Below are 26,221 nucleotides of genomic sequence, written 5' to 3' on the forward strand. Positions count from 1 at the left end.
ATTCTTATATTTACACATATAAATTAAGTATGCTTCAGTCTTACTTTTTCTAGAATTGCATTACGATATGACAACTAATCAGCTTCCAGGTTTTTCCCTAGAGACTATGGTGCTATTTAAAATCCTCTCAGGAATTATGAATTTAAAAAACAACCTGCCCAAGGTAATGCTGAACTTCAACAGTTACATGAATTACATAAATGGAAGACTTGTTTTTAAGCCACTTATTTATACATTTTTAATCACATGGAATCTTATTTCCATAAGAAATCACTTTGGTCTCCATTAACCTACAGAAAGAGAATTTTTGATTAATGTGACAATGCACCAACAGAGCTAAATACTCCACAGCACTAGCTCCAGGAAATATGGACTCTAGCCTCGTATTCCACATGTACCCTTCCTCAAAGTTAAGTTTCTCTCAAGGACTATACTGGGCAATGGCAAATACCATCATCTAGTGGACACTAATTAGGAACGTTCATGGTATCTGATAAGAGGGAAAAGTTCTCTGAGGCTGGCAGGCTATATAACAGCTGTGAGACAACTGCAGACTCTTAAAGGAGGACTTTCATATTGAGGAAAACTAAAATATACCACACTGACAATATGGATTTATATTTTTACCTTGTGCGGTGTTGTTGTTTTTCTTGCCATTTTTGCTAATCATCAAAGATAATGTTTTCACAAAAGTCTCCTCACAGTCTACCCTCTTCAATTTTGAATATGCAATAAAGTCAGTGTTAAACTGGAAACATTTCAATCCTTCCCAAGGCAGCTAAATGTAACGTCACAAACTGATTTATGACTTCATTGCATTAGGACTGATTGTGAAGGAAGCTTTGGGGGCAGACACCCCCTAATTTTTAAAAAATGAGCACAAGTAACTAAGTATTCCCTCTATGTGTCTCATCAAGTATATAACCAGCCCAATATTCCTTGGTTTATGAACACTGACCGGACTGCAACACAAGGTAGCACAATGGTAGACTTTTTATTAATATTAATCTTAATACAAAAATGTAGAAGGCCTTTAAGACAAGATAACAAAAAAGCCTTTAACAAGACTTTAAGGTTTTTTAATGTTAAAAAAATAACAAAAATAACAGGGCCAGAGAGCCTTCTGACAAATAAAGGCTAAATATCTCACTGACATTCAGATTACTTATTGTTAAATTAATCTAGTTAAGGAATGCATTTAACGTTAAAAAAAAAAAAAGGTCCCCACATAAATTCAGGTATCAGATGATGGGCATAGCATAAAAACCTAAATAGCATATTCATATGAGTGCCTATTGAATCAGCAGAAAGAATTACAGATGTATATACACTCAGTAAGTCACATTCTGCTCTCAGCTATATTAGCACAATGCCATTTTCTAGTCATGAAATCTCCATTGTGGTTTACCTTTTTGAAATAACCTGGGTAACAGGTGTGGGGAAAGGATTCCACAGTCCAGGACACTTTTTAGGATAGACTTCTCTAGCTGTGGAAGCTAGATACACTATATAACCTTTTCTAGTGTAGGTTGCTATGGACCTTTTCTGATCAATAGAGCCCAATATTAAGGACACTTCTCATTTTTACAACAGCTAAATTGAAAAACAGCATTTAATGGATAGTGTAGGTTTCTTGACAAACTGCCACTGTGGCAATTGTATTTGCTTTATTCCCTTTAGAACTTCATCTTCAAAACAATTTTTTATACAGACAACCTGCAGCTGGAAATCTAGTAAACAAAATTTGAAAAGTACAATACAATTGTCAATCTTGAACTATCAAAATATGGAGATCTATAAACATGGGCTTCCAGTAGTGAAGTGAACATGAATAAAATTAAATATTTTAACACCAGTGATTAGACAAACACCACCCTTCCTTTCAAAGGAAAAAATATTATACCGGTATGTCAAACTGCTGAAATTACACTTGGTGACTCAGTTACATTAGATTAGTGCACAATGCTGCTATTAATCTTTGTCCTATTAAGTTATGATAACAATGCTCCTTATGGCCCCACAATCTTGGCTGTATGTGTATAATATGAACTGTGTTCAGAATCACTCAGTAAATCAGCAGATTAAGAACACAGTCATTTTCCTTTCCTTTTGGTTCCAAATAGAAGATTTCACCTAAACTTCTCCCAAGTTTGACCTAAACCATACCAGGGTCCTAAATATTAAAATATCACACAATTCTAAAAGTTACTATAATCAATTAGATTAAATAAAACTTTTACTTCTCCAGCAGCCACATATATTGCACATGGCTTAATTGAAGACTCAATATTTAAATAAATGGAGCAAATTCCTATACACTAGGGACTGATCTGCCCCAATAAAACTACCCACCTCAATGAATGCTTCAAGGCGTACATAGAATCAATGATATTTCTGTCACATGGAACTTCAAAAACAATTTTCTGATTCACTCTCTTTTTAATCTGAGAGATAACTACAGTACTTTTTAGTACTATATTGGCAATTACCTGACTGCATTGTTTAAAAAACAAGAAAACTTAAATCAACTTGTTCCTAACATCCTCATATTGTTATTATTTAAGAATAAAGATGAATACTGATTTACACCTGTTTAGCCTCAATCGTTTATGGATAATAGATGGAAGGCTCAATCCTGTAGTTCTAACTCAGGAATGCAGAATTCGTCTTTTAGACTCCGAATTGAACAAACGTACTTGGTCATCATTACATCACAATTGCAATACAACAACTTGATCTTCAATTACCACATCCTCTTAACTGTATCCACAACATTCCGGACCTCTTGAAAGTTAGCAAAGATGAATGGCCACACCTATTTCCCTTGATTATTCTGTTCAAACAGGCATGCATTTCCTTATGTTATACTGTAGTTTCCTATTTCTAAAGAGGGGCAAGTTATCTTTAAGAAACAAATAGGATATATTATATTCTTCAGCCCTACACTACCACTAATGCTTTTAAATTCTATGATGTCATCTGTGGATACAGATGCTGTTAATGCAGAATAACTGACATCCTTATGAAGAGAACCAAGGCTGAATTTTCATTACAATAATGCCTCACATTTATCTTTAGATCACTGGCATCACCCACTACATTCCATTGCCCATATGAAGATATCCCTCTGCCCAAATGGCAGAATACCAGTGTTCTCAACTGTTTTCATAGCTGGACCATATACTAAATGACAAATTTTCTCATAAGCATCTTCCTTCCCATGCTTGATGGTACTAAGACCTGGTGGCAACTACAGCAATTGCTTACATGGAAAGTTAATACTAAAAGTAATAAACATATCTTTAGTTTCTTTTAATGCAGTAGGCAGAAACAAAGGGGAGAGTTCGTACCATGTGACCAGCTAGAGCTCCAGAGACAACAGTTTGGGAATCACTGCTATATTGTATATGCTACTGGTATAAAATTAGGTAATATGTTGTGACAGGGCCAAGAGATATATTCTTGCACCAGAAAAAAATAGTTCCAGCTTTAAAATGATTCAAATAGAAAAAAAAACCTGAAGAAAAATAATTATACTTTTAAAAACTAAAGCATTTCCTGGGTTTTTCCCCAGGGTTTCACTGGTAAAGTAACTTTGCTCTTGCAGCCTATCCCCACAATTTTTATCTACTTAAACCCTGATTCAGCAAAGTGCTTATACACAAACTTAACTTAATATATACGAGTAAGCCCATCCTTATTCACAGAGGCAAACAGAAAGGAGCGCAAACACTGCCAACTTAAGTGCAAGAGTGTAATAAGAAAAGCCAAAGAGGAGTTTGAAGAATGGCTAGCCAAAAACTCCAAAGGTAATAACAAAATGTTTTTTAAGTACATCAGAAGCAGGAAGCCCGCTAAACAACCAGTGGGGCCCCTTGACGATCGAAATACAAAAGGAGCGCTTAAAGACGATAAAGTAATTGCGAAGAAACTAAATGGATTCTTTGCTTCAGTCTTCACGGCTGAGGATGTTAGGGAGATTCCCAAACCTGAGCTGGCTTTTGTAGGTGACAAATCTGAGGAACTGTCACAGATTGAAGTGTCACTAGAGGAGGTTTTGGAATTAATTGATAAACTCAACATTAACAAGTTACCGGGACCAGATGGCATTCACCCAAGAGTTCTGAAAGAACTCAAATGTGAAGTTGCGGAACTATTAACTAAGGTTTGTAACCTGTCCTTTAAATCGGCATCGGTACCCAATGACTGGAAGTTAGCTAATGTAACGCCAATATTTAAAAAGGGCTCTAGAGGTGATCCCAGCAATTACAGACCGGTAAGTCTAACGTTGGTACCGGGCAAATTAGTCGAAACAATAGTTAAGAATAAAATTGTCAGACACATAGAAAAACAAACTCTTGAGCAATAGTCAACATGGTTTCTGTAAAGGGAAATCATGTCTTACTAATCTATTAGTGTTCTTTGAAGGGGTCAACAAACATGTGGACAAGGGGGATCTGGTGGACATAGTGTACTTAGATTTCCAGAAAGCCTTTGACAAGGTCCCTCACCAAAGGCTCTTATGTAAATTAAGCTGTCATGGGATAAAAGGGAAGGTCCTTTCATGGATTGAGAACTGGTTAAAGGACAGGGAACAAAGGGTAGGAATTAATGGTAAATTCTCAGAATGGAGAGGGGTAACTAGTGGTGTTCCCCAAGGGTCAGTCCTAGGACCAATCCTATTCAATTTATTCATAAATGATCTAGAGAAAGGGGTAAACAGGTGGCAAAGTTTGCAGATGATACTAAACTGCTCAAGATAGTTAAGACCAAAGCAGATTGTGAAGAACTTCAAAAAGATCTCACAAAACTAAGTGATTGGGCAACAAAATGGCAAATGAAATTTAATGTGGATAAATGTAAAGTAATGCACATTGGAAAAAATAACCCCAACTATACATACAACATGATGAGGGCTAATTTAGCTACAACGAGTCAGGAAAAAGATCTTGGAGTCATCGTGGATAGTTCTCTGAAGATGTCCACGCAGTGTGCAGAGGCGGTCAAAAAAGCAAACAGGATGTTAGGAATCATTAAAAAAGGGATACAGAATAAGACTGAGAATATATTATTGCCCTTATATAAATCCATGGTACGCCCACATCTCAAATACTGTGTACAGATGTGGTCTCCTCACCACAAAAAAGATATTCTAGCACTAGAAAAGGTTCAGAAAAGAGCAACTAAAATGATTAGGGGTTTAGAGAGGGTCCCATACGAGGAAAGATTAAAGAGGCTAGGACTCTTCAGCTTGGAAAAGAGAAGACTAAGGGGGGATATGATAGAGGTATATAAAATCATGAGTGATGTTGAGAAAGTGGATAAGGAAAAGTTATTTACTTATTCCCATAATACAAGAACTAGGGGTCACCAAATGAAATTAATAGGCAGCAGGTTTAAAACAAATAAAAGGAAGTTCTTCTTCATGCAGCGCACAGTCAACTTGTGGAACTCCTTACCTGAGGAGGTTGTGAAGGCTAGGACTACAACAATGTTTAAAAGGGGACTGGATAAATTCATGGTGGCTAAGTCCATAAATGGCTATTAGCTAGGATGGGTAAGAATGGTGTCCCTAGCCTCTGTTCGTCAGAGGATGGAGATGGATGACAGAAGAGAGATCACTTGATCATTGCCTGTTAGGTTCACTCCCTCTGGGGCACCTGGCATTGGCCACTGTCGGTAGACAGATACTGGGCTAGATGGACCTTTGGTCTGACCCGGTACGGCCGTTCTTATGTTCTTATGTTCCAGAGCACAAAAGCAAGTGCTTACGTTTAGTTTCTTTTAGTGACACTTAAGCACATACTTAAGTCCTTGCTGAATTAGGGCTTAGATTCTGGGCAGTAAACTTTTATCTTCACATTTCTCCATAAAATACCTGGAAAATTTTAGGTTCTATATAAATAATAAAAACAACAGCTTCCCTGTTTTTCAAATCTTTTCTGCCTCCTTTGCTCTGCTCCTTTCTTTTGGGCCCAGCCTTCCCTGCAGCTATTTAGGCTTTTTTCCCCCCACCCCAAAATAAGACAAAGCAGGAGACACTCTGATGTGGTCAAGAGAGTGACAGTGCTTCGGAGAAAACCACTGACTCTTTGAAATGCTGCTACTTAGCTGCATATCCAAGCAGCTTCCACTTGGCAGCTCTTCAAAAGTTATGGTGGGTTGGGAATCCCGATAGGTCACGAAGAGAAGAAGGTTTCAAAGGTTTGATAGTGGCAGGGAAAAGGGAAAATGCAGAGGAAGGAAAGCAGCAGAATTATGATGATGATGATTGTTCTTTTAAATGCCAACTATGAACCTCACGCTCTATGACATACAAAATAAAATATATATGTACCAAAGAAATTACATTCTAACCAACAGAAACAGAAAAGATGGAACATACTTGGAAGCCTGATGGAAGTAAATTAGAGGTAGATTCTTTTTTAAAATGCTATTGCAGGCAATGCAGGAAAAGTGTTGATGAAATCCTGGCCCCAGTGACTTCAATGGGGCCAGGATTTCACCCTGTATCTTCAGGAGGGAGTTGAAAGTGGGAAGGTTGGTGTCAGAACATGAAGCACAGAGTGATAGCAGGGAGAAGATGGACAGGGAGAAAGTAGTTTAAAATTTAAAAAAGTCAATTTTTAAATTAAAATGCTGATTTTTTTAAAACAACAGACTTAAATCAGAAGCCTGATTTTGACTAGTCACTAGCTATTACCTTTGGAGGTGCACTGATCTTATTCCTGATGGGATAGTCCTGACAAACTGTGCTGTGTCTTGGCTACTGACCAATCAGAATGCAGAATTTCCTAAAGCCATTTTATAATACAAAAATTGTTTACTTTGGATGATTTTCATAGTATGCTATATGTAAGTTATACCATTGGTTCTCAATCTTTTTCATTTGAAGACCCCTAAACATTTTTGTATGGAGGGGCGGACCCCCTTCAGAAATCTTAGACATAGTCTGTGGTCCCCCAGCTTGTAGACCACAGCTTGTAACCCACTGTTCTATGGTAATGGTAACTTTTCATGAACCCCTTAGACATAGTCTGCAGATGCCCAGGGTTCCGTGCCCCACAGGTTGAGAATCACTGAGTTATGCTGAATGCCACTGTAACTATACATACACCTTTTTATTATTTTTTAGATTATCTTTCATTTGTTTCTGCTCACTTTTTATAATAACATGCCCATAAAAAGATTAAACACAAAGAAAAAAGATCACAGTATGTACCAGATGCTGAAATATTCTCTAGAGACTGGAAACTCAACACCAGGTGGTTGTGTCAGCTTAATGAAGCAACATTTACACACACCAGGGACACAAAGGGTGGAGTAGAACTTAAAATCTACCATTTACGAGGGTATACTGGAAGGATTTGAAATTAAAATTTTAATAAGATTAAGACAATAAAGCATTTGTTCACATTAGTACATATGGGAATTTCTGCTAAAATTTGGAGTATTCATTTTCCAAAATTAAATAATATGTGTTTATGACACATCAAAAAGTTAAAAAATCTGCATAAATGTAAGCTAAATGAGTGAACTGACTTGTCATCCCTCAAAAGACCAAGCACTGGTGTAATAATTAAGAAACTTTTCCATATATGAATTAAAATGCAAATTGAGTTTCTTTCACTGTATATATACAATATATTTTAGAGGCTTATCTGAGTGAGTTCAGGTCACAGCCATAACAATGAATTACAATAAAATTAACTGAACATTAAGTATGGCCTTAGGAAATAACTAATGAATTTAAGGGCATCTTAATATATTTTCTTATCATTGAGTAAAGCACTCTAAGTTATTACAGCTACATGGATGACCTCATGCAATTGAACCTTTCTGTAGCAGATTTAACCAATGTTTTTCATATCTATTAGATCAACACACAATGCTTATTTTTAATATCAGATGTGTTAATTAAAATGACATGTACCCTTGTTTTAGTTTGCCATGAACATTACTATTCAAAGCAGATCTTCATGTCAGAACTCTGTTCCAATGACTTAAGGATGGAAGTAAAAATGGGACCTATAGTTTTAAATTTAGAATGAGCATAGAAATGCCAGTTATGAAAATCCTCTAAAACCCACTGGATCTCCCAGATCTCTGGGTTTCCTGCCACATGACAGCTCTTCCTTGATGCTCTCGCCCACCGTCCTCAGAACCTGTACTGCTATTGGCTACTCTGCTTTCACAATACCTCTGTGACAGGGTGCCCACACCACACAAGGCCTGAATGGGTTAAAGTGGCTAGGTGGGCCAATTAATTGCCCAGGCTGCACCTGGATAAGCAGCCAGGGAGCAGGGATTAATCAGAGATGAGGCTCAGCTGCACAGGAACAGGAAGGGCCGGTGTAAAACCCAGGAGCTGAGAGCAGAAAGGGGCTGCAGCGAAGTAATCTGCAGTCACTCCCTGGGAGAAGGGAGGTGTGTTTCGGGCTCAAGATGCAAATTGCCTATCATTACTCCCTGAGAGGAGGGGTTTGTGCAGCTGGCAAACCCAGAGAGGAGGTGAGCCAGAAAGGTAGGAAAGGCTCAGGGGAAAAAGCAGCAAGTCATAGGATAGTGTGGACCTTGGCTTCTGAAGAGAGGGCCCCTGAGATGGAACCCAGAGTAGAGGGTGGGCCCAGGTCCCCTTACCATCCACTAGGGAAATGGCGCAGAGGGACAGTTTGCCACAAAAGACTGTCATACCCTGGAAGGGGAAGACAATAGTGACATGGCCAGAGGGACAGCTCACAAAGAGGAAGCTGCAGCTCCTGGAGCGAGAGGGGTCACAGGGTGAGAGAGAACGACAGGTGCAAAAACCAGCAGAGAAGGGTGCAGCACCTGGAAGGTGCTAATCCCCACAGTGGCCAGAAGGAGGTGCCCCTAGCAGTGAGTGGACCCCATGACCATTAGGAAGGTCACTGATGTTAATACTGTCAGGAGCAACAGAATAGAATGATGTAAGGGGCTGCATTCCTTTACAGATAATCTTTATGAAAGTTCTAAGCTTGGTGTTCTAAGTCAGAAATGTTCATATCTCCATTTGTTGCATGCCATTTGCAACTTAGTAAGTCAGTGTTAACTGAAAGTATTGCACTAATTATATCATAATAGTGACATATCAGGCAATATGTACAGATAAGGAAACTGATTTTAAAAAGGTGATGCAAGTCCTTTGATGGTTTCAATCTCAAATTAATCTGTGTAATCCTTTAAAAAATATTTCACTCTCAGTGTAGAGATCTAAAATGAGCCGTGGCAAGATATGCTTTTCATACCCTGTACCTTTTGTACTACTAATAAAGGTGGCTAAAATTATAGACCAACATGGTTTCAAACCCAAAACAAAGTGTCTTAACTTTGTGGGCACGTTTAGAATTTGAATCTAGATTGTCTGTCCCTCTCAGCAATAAATCAAAACAAAACCAAAGCACAGACCCCACCTTCAAACTTTGGGACATTCAAAAACTGGATATTGCAGTTCTATCTCATCACTCTTAGACACTGCAATTCATACATCTTCCACTGACTAGCAAATCTTTTAAAACTTCACATTTTCTGCCATTCCTCCACTACAACGTACTGCTAAATGTTGACTGGCTCAGTTTTGGGTTAAATTCCAAACAATGTCTTGGAAAGCATAAAGATTTTCCCAAATTGCTTAAATAACTTCAGAGTAAGTATAAGTTAGCTTTTTAAGGATTTTAAAACAGGTCTAAATTTCTATTGAAATAAAATATCAAATTGATTTTTTTTCCAAAACACACAAGCTTTATCTGCTGATTGCTTTACTGTTTCAGCCAAATACATGAATTCTGTGTTTTTATAAGAACAGCTAAACTCTAGCAATGCATTTTACCATTTTGTAAAGTGATATTCTTTTGCTTCCAATTAAATTCTCTAAATCCATGGGCTTCAAAATAAACCACAAACATTAACAGCATATTACACCTTAATTGTTACTGGTATGTTTACGTGATATAGATATTATGTAGACACAATCATTTTGGGACCTGTATGACTGTAATTTTTTAAATGTGGCTCAAACGGTAAGGAGAATATAAAGTTATCTGCAGGGTAACGTAGATTTCAGTCAATTATTAAAACAACAAAATGTCAAAGCTTTACTTATTTCCGGTTTTAAAAGATAGTTCTGTCCCTTGAGTAGCAAATGCTTCTCTTGTTTGTACTCATTTATCCTTTCTGCCCACGTGGTTTTTATTTCCAAGCCTATTCAAAATGATGTTTTCCAAGCATGTGCCACATGACTTGTTCATATAAATGGAGCAAATTAAACTGTCTCCACATATATCCTATCACATTTGTAGTCCTGATTTCTCTCCTTAACATGTGGCCAAGACACCGTATTATCTGCCTGCAGAGGTTGACCTCAGGATATTAGATTCTGCCACATAGCTCTCTTGTACTAAACCGAGGGGAAACACTTAATCACCCCTGCCTTTTCAGGAAAAAAATCAACTTTAAATTTGCCATGATGAAAAATCAATAAACCAGTAATTGCTTGGCTTATCATTGTGTGGAGGAACAAATTGGGAAGCGAAGCTTAGCGTCCACACAGATTTCATTGAAACACGTGGAGTTTCAGGATCACTAAGCTAGAAAAGGAAAAGGTCTCAGAGTGATAATTAAATCTACTCATGCTGATTTTCTGCCAAATTTATTTCCCTAGTGTATATAAAAATGTTTCACTGCTTACTAGCTAGGCATAACTAATCAATTCAACACTGGGCCAACACACATGAGAAACAAAAAATGCAAATTCAAGAATGAAGGCATCAGGATAATATATTCCTTAATGCAAGTATTAGTGAAATTTATTTTTTAAATTCAAAGGAACAAATCCTTATTTAGTTCTATTCCTTTGATATCTAAAATGATTTTTAAAAACCATCTTTTCCCTATAATCCTCTGTAAACCTTTCATACATTAATCCCTATTATGGACCAAAACAGTGCTATCATTGCACCACATCTCCAGACAATTGTATAAAATATGTTTTCATGACTAGCTACATCTTAAAAAACAAAGTCTTATAATTGTATTATGCATGATATATTAAGGGAAACAACTCAAACATCCTGCAGTAATGCAATCCAACACATTTGGGTTGGATGTAAAAGGAACACACTTTTCCTCTGAAAGTACTTATATTGCGCCATATTATTCTCGCTATTACTACTACACATTTCAGCTACTTTGAATTTGACTTGCCAGGCGTTGAGGTAAAATCAGGTTTGACAGTAAAATTCTCAGAAGGTTTTGATGTCATTTTCAGCTAGTCCAAAATGGAAATAAGCAAAACAAAACAGAAAAATTGCTCAATTGAAAATACTTTTGTAAAAGTAGTGCATTTTTTATTAATAGACCTAATTTCATGCAGCAAATTAGCATAGCTCCAATGGAAGTGCAAACGTAATCAAACTGAAAAATTCAAATTAGGAGGAGTGAGCTTTTTCTTTCTTTCTCTTTCTTTCTTTGCTTTTTTGTTACAAACTGATTTTTGTGTGTGTCCTTCAACTGGCTATTGGGACTATGGTAATTAAAACTTTTAAAACAGCACAAGCCCCTAGTCTCTAATCTGTAGCGCAGGTCAGCTGTCTGTAGATTCTAATTTGTCCTCCATTTGTATTCATGACAGGAAAATGCTGCATATTTAACAGCAAACCAGCAGGAGGGTGCATTGGTGGGTTTGGAGGTCAAATGATTTGATTTCTGAGCAGATTACATGTAACATCCAACATCTAATCTCACACCTGATTTGGCAATAAAATTACAATAAAAGTAATGTTAAAACACCATTACTAAAGGGTGGAGAAAGAATAACCTTTTTTCATGAGCTGAGAAACAATAAGCTTATTATACAATAGATTTTGCTTACCACAAATATAAGGCTAAACTTTTCATTAGTAAAGGTTACATTCAGTTCCAGAAGCTTGTAGCTGAACTATGCAACTTCAACTTTTTGTTTTTGGGATGGAGATTTTGTCACAGAAGCAATACTGTGATGCCACAAGAGAGAATGAAATTTGGAAGTCTAAAGATCCAGTAATTTAAATTTTATATTAATGTGCTTTAATTTGATTAAAGGTTTATAGCAGTACAGAGTTAAATCTACAGTTATTTTAAGCAACGGTAATCTTTGTTGCAAATATTAATAAATAGACTAAGAATAATTAAATAGCAGCTGTCAAAAAATACAGGGCAACTTGTACACTATAAATATTTCTTCAAACTTTTACTTGGTTAAACCAAAAGATCTACATCAATGATGAAGACATTGTCAAATGTTAAGCAAAACAAAAAACACCACCATAGAAATAAACTTGAATTCAACTAGAATGAAAATCTATTTCACTGATACCATGGAACCGTATGTATATAGTAGAGAAATCATAATGAAAAAACAAATCTTTTTTCCTATAATCTAATATAATTGAACAAATATAATCTACATAACTAGGGCCCTATTAAATTCACAGTCCATTTTAGTAAATGTAATGGTCGTAGGATTTTAAAAATCTTAAATTTGATGGTTTCAGATATTTAAATCTGAAATTTCATGGTGTTCTAACCATGGGAGTCCCTACCCAAAAGGAGGTTGGTGGGGGCGGGGGAGTTGCAAGGCTATTTTAGGGAGGTAACAGTATTGCCACCCTTACTTCTCCATTGCTGCTGGCAGCGGTGATGCCTTCAGAGTTGGACAGCCAGAGAGCGGAGGCTGCTAGCCAGGACCCTAATTGTAGAATTCTTTCTAGGAATGCCTATTAAGTGACACTAATTTGACTGATAAGGCAAAATGCTAAGTAATACTGCACACAAAGATAAATAGGAGTAAACTAATAGGACTATGATATATAGACTACATAACATCCACTATGTATGCATACAGGACTATACCTTAAGGGCCTGTTTCTATTATAGTCATGCCTTACTAATAAAGAAAACAAAGACTACAGATTTTCTATGCTGTTTCTCAGTAAATTACTATTGTTTGCAATTCACTCTGTATTGTATAGGTCAGCTACCTCTTGTAATTTCTGTATGCAAAACAATTAGAATCATAGAAGATTAGGGTTTGAAGAGACCTCAGAAGGTCATCTAGTCCAACCGCCTGCTTAAAGCAGGACCAACACAACTAAATCATCCCAGCCAGGGCTTTGTCAAGCCAGGCCTTAAAAACCTCTAAGGATGGAGATTCTACCATCTCCCTAGGTAACCCATTCCAGTGCTTCACCACCCTCCTAGTGAAAAAGTGTTTCCTAATATCCAACCTAGACCGCCCCGACTGCAACTTGAGACCATTGCTCCTTGTTCTATTATATGTCACCACTGAGAACAGCCGAGCTCCATCCTCTTTGAAATGCCCCCTGCAGGTAGTTGAAGGCTGCTATCAAATCCCCCGCCCTCACTCTTCTCTTCTGCAGACTAAACAAGCCCAGTTCCCTCAGCCTCTCCTCGTAAGTTATGTGCCCCAGCCCTCTGATAATTTTCGTTGCCTTCTGCTGCACTTTCTCCAATTTCTCCACTTCCTTTCAGTAGTGGGAGGGGGCCCAAAACTGGATGCAATACTCCAGATGTGGCTTCACCAGTGCCAAATACAGGGGAAATAATCACTTCCTCGATCTGCTAGCAATGCTCTTACTAATGCAGCCCAATATGCCATTGGGCTTCTTGGCAACAAGGGCAAACTGCTGACTCAAATGGTTTCCTTGAGGACCTGCTCTATGATTTTTCCAGGGACTGAGGTGAGGCTGACCGGTCTGTAGTTCCCCAGGTTCTCCTTCTTCCCTTTTTTAAAGATGGGCACTATATTTGCCTTTTTCCAGTTGTCCGGGACCCCCCCCAATCCCCACGAGTTTTCAAAGATGATAGCCAATAGCTCTGCAATCACATCAACCAATTCCCTCAGCACCCTCAGATGCATTAGATCTAGACCCATGGACTTGTGCATGTCCAGCTGTCCTAAATAGTCCTTAACCTGTTCTTTCACCACTGAGGGCTGCTCACCTCCTCCCCATACTGTGTTACCTAGGACAGCAGTGTGGGAGCTGACCTCGTCTGTAAAGACCGAGGCAAAAAAAAAACATTGAGTATTTCAGCTTTTTCCACACCACCTGTCACTAGGTTGCCTCCCCCATTCATTAAGGGTGTCCCACACTTTCCCTGACCTTTTTATTGTTGCTAACATATGTGTAGAAACCCTTCTTGTACCCTTCACACCCCTTGCTAGTTTTGGCCTTCCTGATTACAACCCTGCATGCTTGAGCGATATTTTTATACTCTTCCCTAGTCATCTGTCCAAGTTTCCACTTCTTGTAAGCTTCCTTTTTGTGTCCGTTTGTTAGTATACAGTCACAATAAGACAACAGAAAACATACGGAAATTAATGAAGATATAAAAAACATATTTGAAAAAGTATGGACCAAATCATCACCAGAGATGAACTTCTGGGGCTCAGTGAGCCTGCAGCTGTGAATCTGTCTCTACCTACAAATGTTAGGTATCATCTTCATTTTCCCTTCTGAAGATAGCCTTGAAAATGTAAACTGACCCACAAAGTGAAAAATCTATCTCCAATTTTTCCTAAAGGTCACTCTATGGTACCCTCTACAGCTACTCAAGGCTTCCCTTTGGAGTGTGTGAAATCCAGGGCCTCTGGCCCCATATTTTGTGAGGGACACACATCAATTCATGGCTGTGGTGCAGTGCCATCTTGGATGCTCCTGTTTGCATTAGGGCTGCATAGGTTCCCTTCTACTTGACTGGCTGCAGCCGACTGGCTCCTTTACTGATCAGCTTGTGTCCCTTTCAGCCACAGAAAGGCAAGAGACATTGCTCTGACACTGACTCCGATTTATGAACCTACATAAGAGGCCTCCACATTTTGGAGCTGACACAGTTTGATTTCTTCCTGCAAAGATTCACAAGTTAAAAAGTAGTTCAAAAACCAATTTTTGTGGTAAGGTTTTTAATTAATTAATTAATTTTTGAAGGAAGGAGTATGTCCATTTGTTCTACTCTTGCTCTCGTGGCTGAGCATCTATGAAAAAAAGTTGAGACACCCTACACATTTCTGATGCTGATTCGTTCTCTCTGCTTTTTATTTCATTATCTTTCTTGCAACACAACATTACCTCTCTCTGATTAACTCAGTTGTCTACAATAACTACCGACACTTCTTGATTCCTTCACAAACAATCTCTACCACCTCCACATGTCCTCCCTCTCAGAATAGGACCTCAAACAATTCTTTCAAGAAGAAAACCAATGTCATCTAGAGATAACTCCCCTTCTCCTCTCTTCTAGCTACTCTTTCCTACTCCTAACCTGCCACTGCCTCTGAAGTGTCTCTGCTGCTAACCTTTCAGCAAGTCCCATATCCCCTGCACACTCCTGACTTCTCTTGCTCCTTCTGTTATCCATTCTTCCCCCCCCCATCATATCCCCATCCAAATATGTGGATCCTTTCAGGCAGGCTACTATATTCCCTCTCCTAAAATAAAACTCCCTGGACCTATCCTGTGTCTAGAAATACTATCACATCTTCCTGTAACATCCAAACTTTTTGACTAATCCTACTAAGTCTTCAGATTCTGGTCATCTGAGGAAGCTGGATTGTAAATCAGCCCTTTTGTTCACTTAAATGTATTTCCATGTGGAGTCTGAGAGCTTAATTCTGGTCTCAGTTAAACCAGTGTAAATCAGGAGTAACTCCAGTTTAAATTCACTGGGTATGTCTACACTGCAACTTTCCCAAACTCCTTCTACTAGACACAAAAAATAGATGCTACTCAAAGAAGATTGTGCTGATGTTTAAAATATGATCACATATGCTCTGTTGGGCTCATCAAGCTTTGCTCCCCCTTAGTATGATTCAGATACATCCTTGGGCAAGGCATAGAAACATATATAGGACCCCCCATCTCTCAGAATTATTTGACATCAGAATCTAAGCTCTCTCTATAAAAAAATCAGAGGGGTAGCCATGTTAGTCTGGTTCTGTAGAAGCAGCAAAGAATCCTGTGGCACCTTATAGACTAACAGACGTTTTGCAGCATGAGCTTTCGTGGGTGAATACCCACTTCTTTGGATGCAAGTAGTGGAAATTTTTAACTACTTTCCAGTATGCTGCTTCTATAAAAAATATATATCCCTCTCTCATGACTGCAAGGAAAACCTGACCTGAGTGATAATGATACAGTAAAGTCTGAAGAGTCAAATAGACAATGTCCATTAAAGTGAGGATCCACAGCCAACAGATCCAGAGAGAAAGCCATCTGGCCATTCACACGCTACCAGAGCCAATCAAGCCCTCGCTATGCGTAGAAGGCTTGGATGTCCTTCTTGGCTCTACAGATTGTCTCCTGTTTCTTGGGGTTCAGATGCTCAGGCTTTTTGGCTCCATGAGTTAGATTGGAGGGTATGTGTGGAAATGGTTCGTTATCTCTAAAATGCCACCCACTCATGGCACCAAAATGAAATATTCTCTCAGCAAATTGTGTAAATCATCATCCCGCTCCTTTCTTACACGATTTGTTCATAAATGAAATACTTAATGCTGACATTTAAATCATCATCACTGGTCATCTGAATGAGAGTGTTCACAATGGGGTTTAATGCAGTTTAACTAATGTGCTTTAAATTCACACCGTTAGCTAATTTGAATGAATTTCTCTGAGTGTCCCCATATAGACAAGCCCTGAGTTACCATGTTAGAGACATTTCACACCTTCTATCGTTTCAGAATCTCTGCAGAGTCAGAGTAATTGATGCCGCAATGTCCAAGTTCACATTTTTAAGGCCATCATAAGTCCCAGGGACTTTTTTTAAAAAGATGAATGCTGAGATTCTGGCAAACAAGACAGCAACCAATATGGTGCAACCTAATCCAATACAAGCCCCTCACTGAAGGGGGATAAAAAAAGAGAAGAGTGCAATTTTGCACCATACTTTAAAATCTGTTGAAAACTTTAATGGCTGCTGTAGCTGTTGCTGGAACTAGTAGGATTCTGAGCTTATGTGGATTGAAAGACCTACTGGCTCAATCAAAAGTCTGGATTTCTTGAAATGAAAATGATCTTGTGCATAAAAAACTACCCTCTTATGATGGAGAAAATCACAAAAACATGAAAGCCAAACTTGAGGCATTAAGGATATTTTCCTAAGTATTTCTTTCATCTCTGAAGAGATTCCAACGTAGAACTGATTCTAAAGTTGTTTCAGAACTTCTGGATGTTGGCAAGATGTATTAATTTCTCATTCACTAATATCCTCAGGTGAATTCAATCAATTCAGTTCTTGAAGATGACTGTCTAAAATCATTGAACATAATGCAGTGTTTGCTACAGAAACTGGTCTTATGTGAAGCTTTCTTTGAATCTACACAAAACTTTAACCCAGCAAGGTGTGTAACTTAACTTTGGAGGATTTGGAAGGAATCCTCTTTTCAGAAAAATCAGATGTTTACTAAAGCATTATCCCCAGGGCAACATGATTACAGGTCGATAAAAAGTATCACTATATAGCCCATTCAAGAATTCTAAATAAAGCATTACGTTAATTTAGACAGACTAATGGAAATATACAGTTCAGTATGACACATTCTAGCTCTTCTCTGGTAATACGCTTGCATGACTGTACATTGTTGTTCATTTATCCTCAGTTCAGGATCAACCATAGAGCAGTCCAGGTGGCTGGTTATATAAATCATCTGGAACTGTGATATTCTTTCCTCATTTTCAAGAATGCTCTAGTGTAACGAATGAAGTATATAACAGCAGCAGTGCAGGTACAGGTCACCAAAAGGTAAATATTCAAAGCACTGAGCAGGAATTTCAAACACAAATCCTATTTGTTAACAGAGCACTGAGCATAACACCTGCTCTTATGGTGGTTGTTTCTATATTTAAAAAAAAAAAAAAAAAAAGAGTACTGTTTATCCATCCTTTTCTTAGCAGCAATAGGTTGTTGATTTGGACTTTACTGGGACCATGCTTTTAAAAATGGGTGTTTAACTTTAGACTCCAAAATCCATGTTTAAGTACCTAAATAAGTGGCCTGATATTCAAAATTTCTGAGTGCACACAACAGCTCCCATTAACTATAGAGGGAACTGCTGGGTTTTCAGACCTTTTGAATATCAGGTTACTTATTCAGGCACCTAAATATGGTTTTAGGAACCTAACTGGAGGAAACCATTTTTTTTTTTTTTACCAGCTTGGCTCATAGTCTTTTAATGACTATTGATGAAGAAGGTAGAAAAAGTTATGTATTTCTTCTGCATCTGAGTCTTCTCCAAGCCACTATAGGAGCTGAAAGGATTGCTCCTACTTTACTAAAATTATAGTGTCCAACCAACCTCCTGGTCAAAGCTAGATTCATCTACCCTCAGGGTCTCATCGACTCTACACTTGAATCTTCCTGAGAAAAGTTTCAAAGAGGAAGAGGAAGAGACATTACTTGAGCTGGCACATGGCAGAGACTTATATTACCACAAGAATGACAACTGCAAGGCAAAACTTTGAAAACTTTCTTCTACTAATTTAGTGTTTCCAGATTACTACGGCCCCCATACATTGGGTAATACCTCAATCCACCCTACTCTCATCAAATGCCAGAAAAAACAAATGGACCCTGCAGGGTACCCTGAGTCTGATCAAAGCTGGGCTATTCTGTGCCATGGAGGAAGGACATTCCAGAGTTACAGGGCCCTTATGAAAAATACTCTGCCAGCAGCTTTTGCTCTATTAAATCAAGGGAGATCTAGCATCACTGTCTCTGCTGACTGCAATTGTGGCAATATATTTTGGGGATAGAGGCAATTTCTCAGGTAGGCTGGGCTTGGGCCAACTGGGGTTTTATAGGTTAAAATCAGCACTTTTTAATCTACCCAGAATCTCACATGGTGATCTATTAAATCTATTTATTTCAGAAATTTAAAAGGTGACATTTTCTCAAGGGGAGACTTTCAAAGGCAGTTAGGTGCCTACTTCCCATTGAAAGTCATCACAGATAGTTGTCCAAGTCTAGCCCATGCACTAGTATTGGCCATTATTTACGTAAAGTTACACTGTTTATAATGTTTTGCTCTTCATTGCCTTCAAATCAAAATACTGAGCAATCTTTTTATTCTGATAGGATTTTAAATTCTTTTTATTATATACAATAAAAAACACAAAAGTCACAAGACCTGATCCTCCATTGTTCTGCACCTCACATGCCCATTTATACCAGTGCAAAGTGGGTGTGAAATGTTAACATTCCAAGCAGAAACACTTGCTCAGCTTCCTGGTTTATCAATGTTCTGCAGACAGCCAGTCTGCACATTCACATCTAAGTATCTGTTTAACATGCCACACTGAGAGTTTAATACATTGCTTAAATAAAAACCATAGACTTCAAAGTGGTTCAGCCACCTGCAGTGTACTGTTGAGCTGGGAGCCAAGCAGGAGGCGGCAGTATTCTGCTTTGAAGTTTGGTTGTCCATGAAGCACTGTTGAGTTATCAAGTTTTACTTTCACTTAAGACACTTTTAAAATGCCCCCAATTTAGATATTTCAAGTAAAGTAAAACTAAAAAAAACCCAAAAAAACCAAAAACATGCGCCCAGATGCCTACTGAGCACTGGAAAGGCTGGAGGAGGCATTATTGTTACTCACTTCAAAAGTGGCTGAATGTGCTGATATAGAGGTGGTGATACCTTTTATTGGCTATATCCTTAGCTTCATCTCATTTGGATACAATGGGTATTAGCTATATTTAAATATTGGGAGAGTAGATGTGTTACTTTTATAACAAGCTCACACAGTGTATCTGGATAAAATAATTAGAAAATTAACATAAAAGAAAAAGATTTCCGTCAGATGTAATGAGTGCCCAGTACACTTTGAAGTGAAAAAAGCTTAGCATTCATTTTACATTAAAAAAACCCCAAACAGATCATTAAACCAAGAAGTTTATGCTCGCCTCATCTCTTTCATACTCTCCACTTTGCACCTTCTATTGTGCTGTCCCCTTTCTAGGAACAGTCTCCAGTTTCTTATAGGAGATAAGAACTGAGAGGTAAATGGGAGCAGAAGTTTCTAGGGGCTTTAAGGGAAAGACAAAGAGCTTTAATTTGATGTGCTAAAAGAAAGGAAGAAAATTAATGGAGTCAAGGAGGGGTTTTGAATGTGCCTGTAGTGACAGGAGAGGAAGATGAATTTAGCAGTGACATTTTAGATAGACTGGAGTGGGGGAAAGAGATGAAAAGAAGCAGAGAACAGGTGGTTACAGTAATCAAAACTAGAGAAAAACCAGGGAGTGCACAATGACTTCAGCAGAGGAGACAGTGTGGAAAGGGTGGGTGTGGGTGACATTAAAAAAGGCAGGTGAGACTGCACTTAGAAAGAGACTGGGTATGGGGGCATGAAGAGGGAAGTCAGAGTAAACTGAGCCTGGGAGATGGAAGCATAATGAATTGAAGCATTTGGAGATGAGTCAAGATAGACAGGACTTGTCTATGGCTAGGATAGTTAGGATGTATAATTCACCATTTGTGCAGTTCTATCCACAAAAGCTTCTATTGTTGGTATTGATTAGACAGGAGCTCCCGCTACTCTAGTCACTCTCTGATCCCAAGTATCAGGGGGCAGCCGTGTTAGTCTGCATCCACAAAAACAACAAGGAATCCGGTGGCACCTTAAAGACTATTCAAGTCCAAATTAATGGTCTTTAATTTGCAAATGGATGTTATTGCTGCAATTTCTCTTTGAAGTCTGTTTCTGAAGCTTTTTTGTTCAAATATGGCTACTTTTAAATCTGTAATAGAATGTCCAGGAACATTGAAGTGTTCTCCTACTGGCTTTTGTATGTTACCATTCCTGATGTCCGATTTGTGTCCATTTATTCTTTTACGTAGAGACTGTCCCGTTTGGCCAATGTACATTGCAGAGGGGCATTGCTGGCACATGATGGCATATATTACATTAGTAGATGTGCAGGTGAATGAGTCCCTGATGGTGTGGCTGATGTAGTTGGGTCCTCTGATGGTGTTGCTAGAGTAGATATGGGGACAGAGTAGGCAATGAGGTTTGTTACCGGGATTGGTTCCTGGGTTAGTGTTTATGTGGTGTGGTGTGTAGTTGCTGGTGAGTATTTGCTTCAGGTTTGGGGGCTGTCTGTAAGTGAGGACTGGCCTGCCTCCCAAGGTCTGTGAGAGTGAGGGATCATTTTCCAGGACAGGTTGTAGATCACTGATGATGTTCTAGAGAGGTTTTATCTGGGGGCTGTATGTGATGGCCAGTGGGATTCTGTTATTTTCCTTGTTTGGCCTGTCCTGTAGTAGATGACTTCTGGGTACCCGTCTCGCTCTGTCAATCTGTTTCCTCAATTCTCAAAGTGGGTATTGTAGTTTTGAATGGGGACTGGGAGTGGGTGGCTCAGTACAAAAGCAACTTTACCTCTCCCGGAATTGACACCTCCTCATCAATTACTGGGAGTGTACTACATCCACCCTGATTGAACTGGCCCTATCAACACTGGTTCTCCACTTGTAAGTGTGAAAGTAGAATGAATTATATTGTAAAAATAAGAATGGATTAAAGAAATGTTGTATGTACCTTCAAGCAGAAATAAGAAATGTTGAAATACAGGTGCCAGGAAAAGAAACGTTAGGCATAAACAATGGTGCTAATGGCAAAACATTAACAGAAGATGGGTAATAGAATAAGATATGCATGCCTAGCCCAGGTAAACTTATCTGATTCTGCTTCCTTTGTTATCCTTGTTAAGTTCTCACCCTTTTATCTGTATAAATAAGATAGTTTGTGTCTTGCATGGTGCTCACATTATCTGGGTGTCATTAGCAGAGCGCTGTGCTAATAAAACAGAGTGGTCTGACAAACTGTGAGTCCTGAGTCTAACTTTGACAATTTGGAGGTTCCACCGAGATGGCAACCGTCTTCACTGGGGCTGTGTGATTCCTGACTGTTTTTGTAGGATGACCGTGGCAGCCGGCACCTGGGCATTTGGCCCAAGCGGTCCTCCACTATAACGAAAAGGTGCATGACCACAGTGAAGTCTACGCCATTGAACCTGTTGGTTCCCACTCTGTTCTGGTAGGGATCCCGGGATCTGACATCAGGAATCTGGTCAGGTAATTATTTCTGTGTTTTGTCCGGACTGAGGACTGTCCTGTCTCTGTGTCTATCCGTCCTCCTGTGGAGTGTTTGAGTCTGGGTGCCATCTCCGTCCGGGGATCGGCCGACCAAGGGGTTCCCGTCCCTGCGGTCTGAGTGAGTGGAATCTGCACAATCGCACCCGCACCGCACTTTGGGTAAAAGCCTTGGTGTGAAAGCAAGGGCGATTGAGGCAGTAGCCTGTGGGCAACTAACCCGAATTTCCTTCTTGTGCGATTGCTGTGTGAAGTCCTCCCGTATGGGTAACCAGACGTCTAAGTCAGGACAGTTCCCTAAACGAACGCTGGCTCATTTTATATATTTAGGATGGGTCCAGACTCCTGTAAGAAGGGTCCGGACTCCTGTAAATTTCTGGAAAAATGGTCTAGGCTAACTCAGGGGGATCCCAAAACTCAGTGGCCACTGTTAAAATCTTGGAACAAGACCGAGTGGATGTCTTAAAGGACAAACTCGGCCAACCTAAAACTAAATTGGCTAAAGAAGAGGTTGTACCAAGTGGACTCCTCAAAAGTGGGTTTGCTTATCCATGCCTGTTGCTCCAAAGCCCTGTAGTAAAGGCATCTCACTAGGATCCTGTATGTGGGATACAATTAATAATTAGGCCAAAGTATTGTATAATGGGCAATGTGTGTGTTAATTCTTGGAAAGAAGTGTTTTAAAAGGATAAAAGTGTTAGCAACCCACCAGTAGACAAATGTACATGTAATGTAAGTACTGTGTTTACCAATAATCACATTTACTATTTGCCACAACCAAAAAGTCTCAGCTTACTGTAAGCACTGATTTAGCTGAGTTCTCTATCAGTCTTAGCATTGAATGGCAAACAGTTACCAATTATCTGTTTAAAAAGGTAAAAAGGTAAAAAGGTAACATAGTTCCTAAAAACAAACAAAACAATGTGGGAAACAGAACCATTCATATTATCTGGATGGTCTCCCACAACTACTGGCATACTAATGTTACTACCCCTAATTGTTTTTGGTTTTAAATTGTATGTGTTTAATTGAAATGTTTAAAATATGCTGGTGGATAAAACAAATGTATGCAAAGCTAGAGCCACAGGCCCAAATCACCTCCCAGTATTTTACTACATAAGAAGTGACACTGGCGATTAATAATCTTAGTGTCAAAAGGGGGATATGTAGGAGCTGGACTTTATAATGTATAATTTGATTTCATCCTACCAGCCACCCTTTTTGAATAGCAGAAAGAAATGACCCTCTGGGACTATAAGATTCTGTTTTCCCATATGCATTACAAATTGGGCCCTCTCTCTAACTCTTTGTTTTAAGATTTAGGTAGTAAGAGACAGGATTCTCTATTGTGTCTATGTTAAGTAAATTAGAGAAACATTGAAGGCCTGGGTCTCAATGTAAATTGTCTTGGTTAATTGTAAAACTTAGCAAGGTTTAATTTGCAATGCCTTTTTGCTCAATATAAAATACTACTGTTTGTATTCTCAATCTGTTTGTGTGAATGAGGAATGAATGCATCAGGAAAAGATAAGGTGTGAAGGCCATTGTTATAGCCAGAGTCAAGGAAAGAAGCAAAAAGACTTAAAAGAGTATCAAAGAATCATCAGGCACTGCTTACTACCCAGACGGCTGTTAAACTGTCTGGCATCCGCAGCATGAATACATGCTTTGCCGTGTAAGAATGCACCACCCTCAGCGAACCAATCATCACCTCAGGACCACGCAGAGTCAATTTTGACTCCAGAAGATGACGTAGAGGAACAGCCTGCAATACCTTACAATCTACGTTCTCGTAAGGGTTGCCAGAAGCAGACGACTACCTAAAGCAAGGCCCAAGAAAAGCAGTAGTGAGCCTAGCGCCTGCTGCCTGGTGGACATAAAACTGTGACTACAGTTCCCTCAGTTGAGGTTGTCAGAACCAGAAGGGCCCTGCCTCCAACATGTGGTGCCTGTTCCTCGGCTGTTGGTGTCTGAAGGTCTGGGGAGTCCACAATGACAATTCTTTTATCCAGCAGCAAGTGTGGATAGCTCAGACCCTTAATATTTCTAAATGCTGGGTCTGCAGCCACATCCCAGCCCACTCTCAAACTGATGTTCCTGTCCTGGCTCAATTCCCCAGACCTCACTGGAGGACCTTGTCCGTTTAACACAATATGGAACAGTAATGACACCTGGGAAGAGACTATTGGCAGTTCCTTTAACCCACTTGGGGGAGTAATACACCAGGCCAAAAAAGGCTCCTGAGGTTAAAAGAAGTAGTTAAAATAATGGCAAATAAAACTGGAGAAAGTTTAAGAGCCCTGGCCAAAGAAACGGGCAATCCGACAGGTGGCCTCCAAAACCGTCAGGCATTATACATAGTGCTGGCGGCCAAAGGAGGGACCTGTGCTCTCATTGGAAAACAATGTTGTGTGTTTATACTTGACGATACCAATGAGGTAATAGATCATGCTAGCCACCTAGAACAAAATCGCATATCTTCCCCATGAAGAGCCGAGTTCTTTATGGAAGTGGCTAAGTAACCTGTTCAATTTCTCTGGCATAGGAAACTGGTTGTTTCAGGGAGCCCTGACTATCCTGTTTGGAATCCTAATAATTTTCATATGTTTTCAGTTAGTCTCCTGTTGTACCCAAAATTGCGTAAGGCATGCCACTCAGGTGACTGCCCCAGAACAGAGTGCTAATATGATAATTTTGAATATTGCTGATGAACAAAGAGATAAAGAACGGTTAATATGTGGAACCCAGTAAAATTTTGGTCATGGCGTGAGCTTGACCAAAAGGAGGGATTGTGAAAGTAGAATGAATTATATTGTAAAAATAAGAATGGATTAAAGAAATGTTGTATGTACCTTTAAGCAGAAATAAGAAATGTTGAAATACAGGTGCCAGGAAAGAAACATTAGGCATAAACAATGGTGCTAATGGCAAAACATTAACAGAAGATGGGTAATAGAATAAGATATGCATGCCTAGCCCAGGTAAACTTATCTGATTCTGCTTCCTTTGTTATCTTGTTAAGTTCTCACCCTTTTATCTGTATAAATAAGATAGTTTGTGTCTTGCATGGTGCTCACATTATCTGGGTGTCATTAGCAGAGCGCTGTGCTAATAAAACAGAGTGGTCTGACAAACTGTGAGTCCTGAGTCTAACTTTGACATAAGGTAACTCTCTTCTCTTTGTGCGTCAGTATAATAATGCCTGCATCTGTAATTTTCACTCCATGCGTCTGAAGAAGTGGGTTTTTTACCCACGAAAGCTTATGCCCAAATAAATCTGTTAGTTTTTAAGGTGCCACCAGACTCCTTGTTTATCTGATCCCAGCCTCCTCCCCAAACTCCACATTCAACCCTTTCCTAACCCAGTTCTTCCTTCCTTCCCCTTATTTCTTTTCAGATTAGCTATAGTAGCGATGCCAGTGCCTTACAACAGTTCTTTGCCAGAGCCTTGCCACTCTACCTCACTGTGAGCTAACCACATTCTAATCCTTCAATGAGAGGATCTCTTATCCCAAGTTTTCAGCCTGTGTATACCACTGATTCTAGGACAGTCTGTCTCAAACACAACCCCTTTGGCAACTAGAATACTATCTACATGTAGGCACCAGATTATGATTTGCAGAGGGCACTAGATGATCAAAGGCTAACCTAGGAAAATATATATGTATGTACATATATGTATATACATATATACACACACACACACACTCACCCTTAGATCAGATATCCACCTTGAAATCTAATTAAAATGTACTGTGTATAGTCAAAAATCTGTCACAACTCAGAAGTCACCCATATGGTATTGGAAAATAATAATAAAACATCCAAGAAAAAGTATATACTGACACTTTAATTTTTTTAAATAATAATTTCTTAAACAGCAGCATCTTTCAAAAATTGAGGATCAGGTTCCAAGATAAGTGATATGATGTCAAAAACAAATAAGCTGACAGTTTCAGAAAAGTAAAATCCTTTGGTATATATTTTATACTTAAACCAACATAAAAGTAATATATGCAGCAGACACTTTAGTAGCTCATTTTAATTGGAACCACAGAA

The 26,221-nt window shown here is 38.9% G+C and overlaps 1 protein-coding gene across 3 annotated transcripts in view; it reads right to left on the reverse strand.

Moving 5' to 3' along the window:
* The window catches only part of RSRC1 (arginine and serine rich coiled-coil 1), a 365,671-nt gene that overhangs the window by 45,535 nt on the left and 293,915 nt on the right, over positions 1-26,221 (reverse strand). The window lies entirely within an intron of this gene.

The sequence above is a fragment of the Mauremys reevesii genome, linkage group 9 (assembly GCF_016161935.1).
Source record: "Mauremys reevesii isolate NIE-2019 linkage group 9, ASM1616193v1, whole genome shotgun sequence".
Classification (NCBI taxonomy): Eukaryota; Metazoa; Chordata; order Testudines; family Geoemydidae; genus Mauremys; species Mauremys reevesii.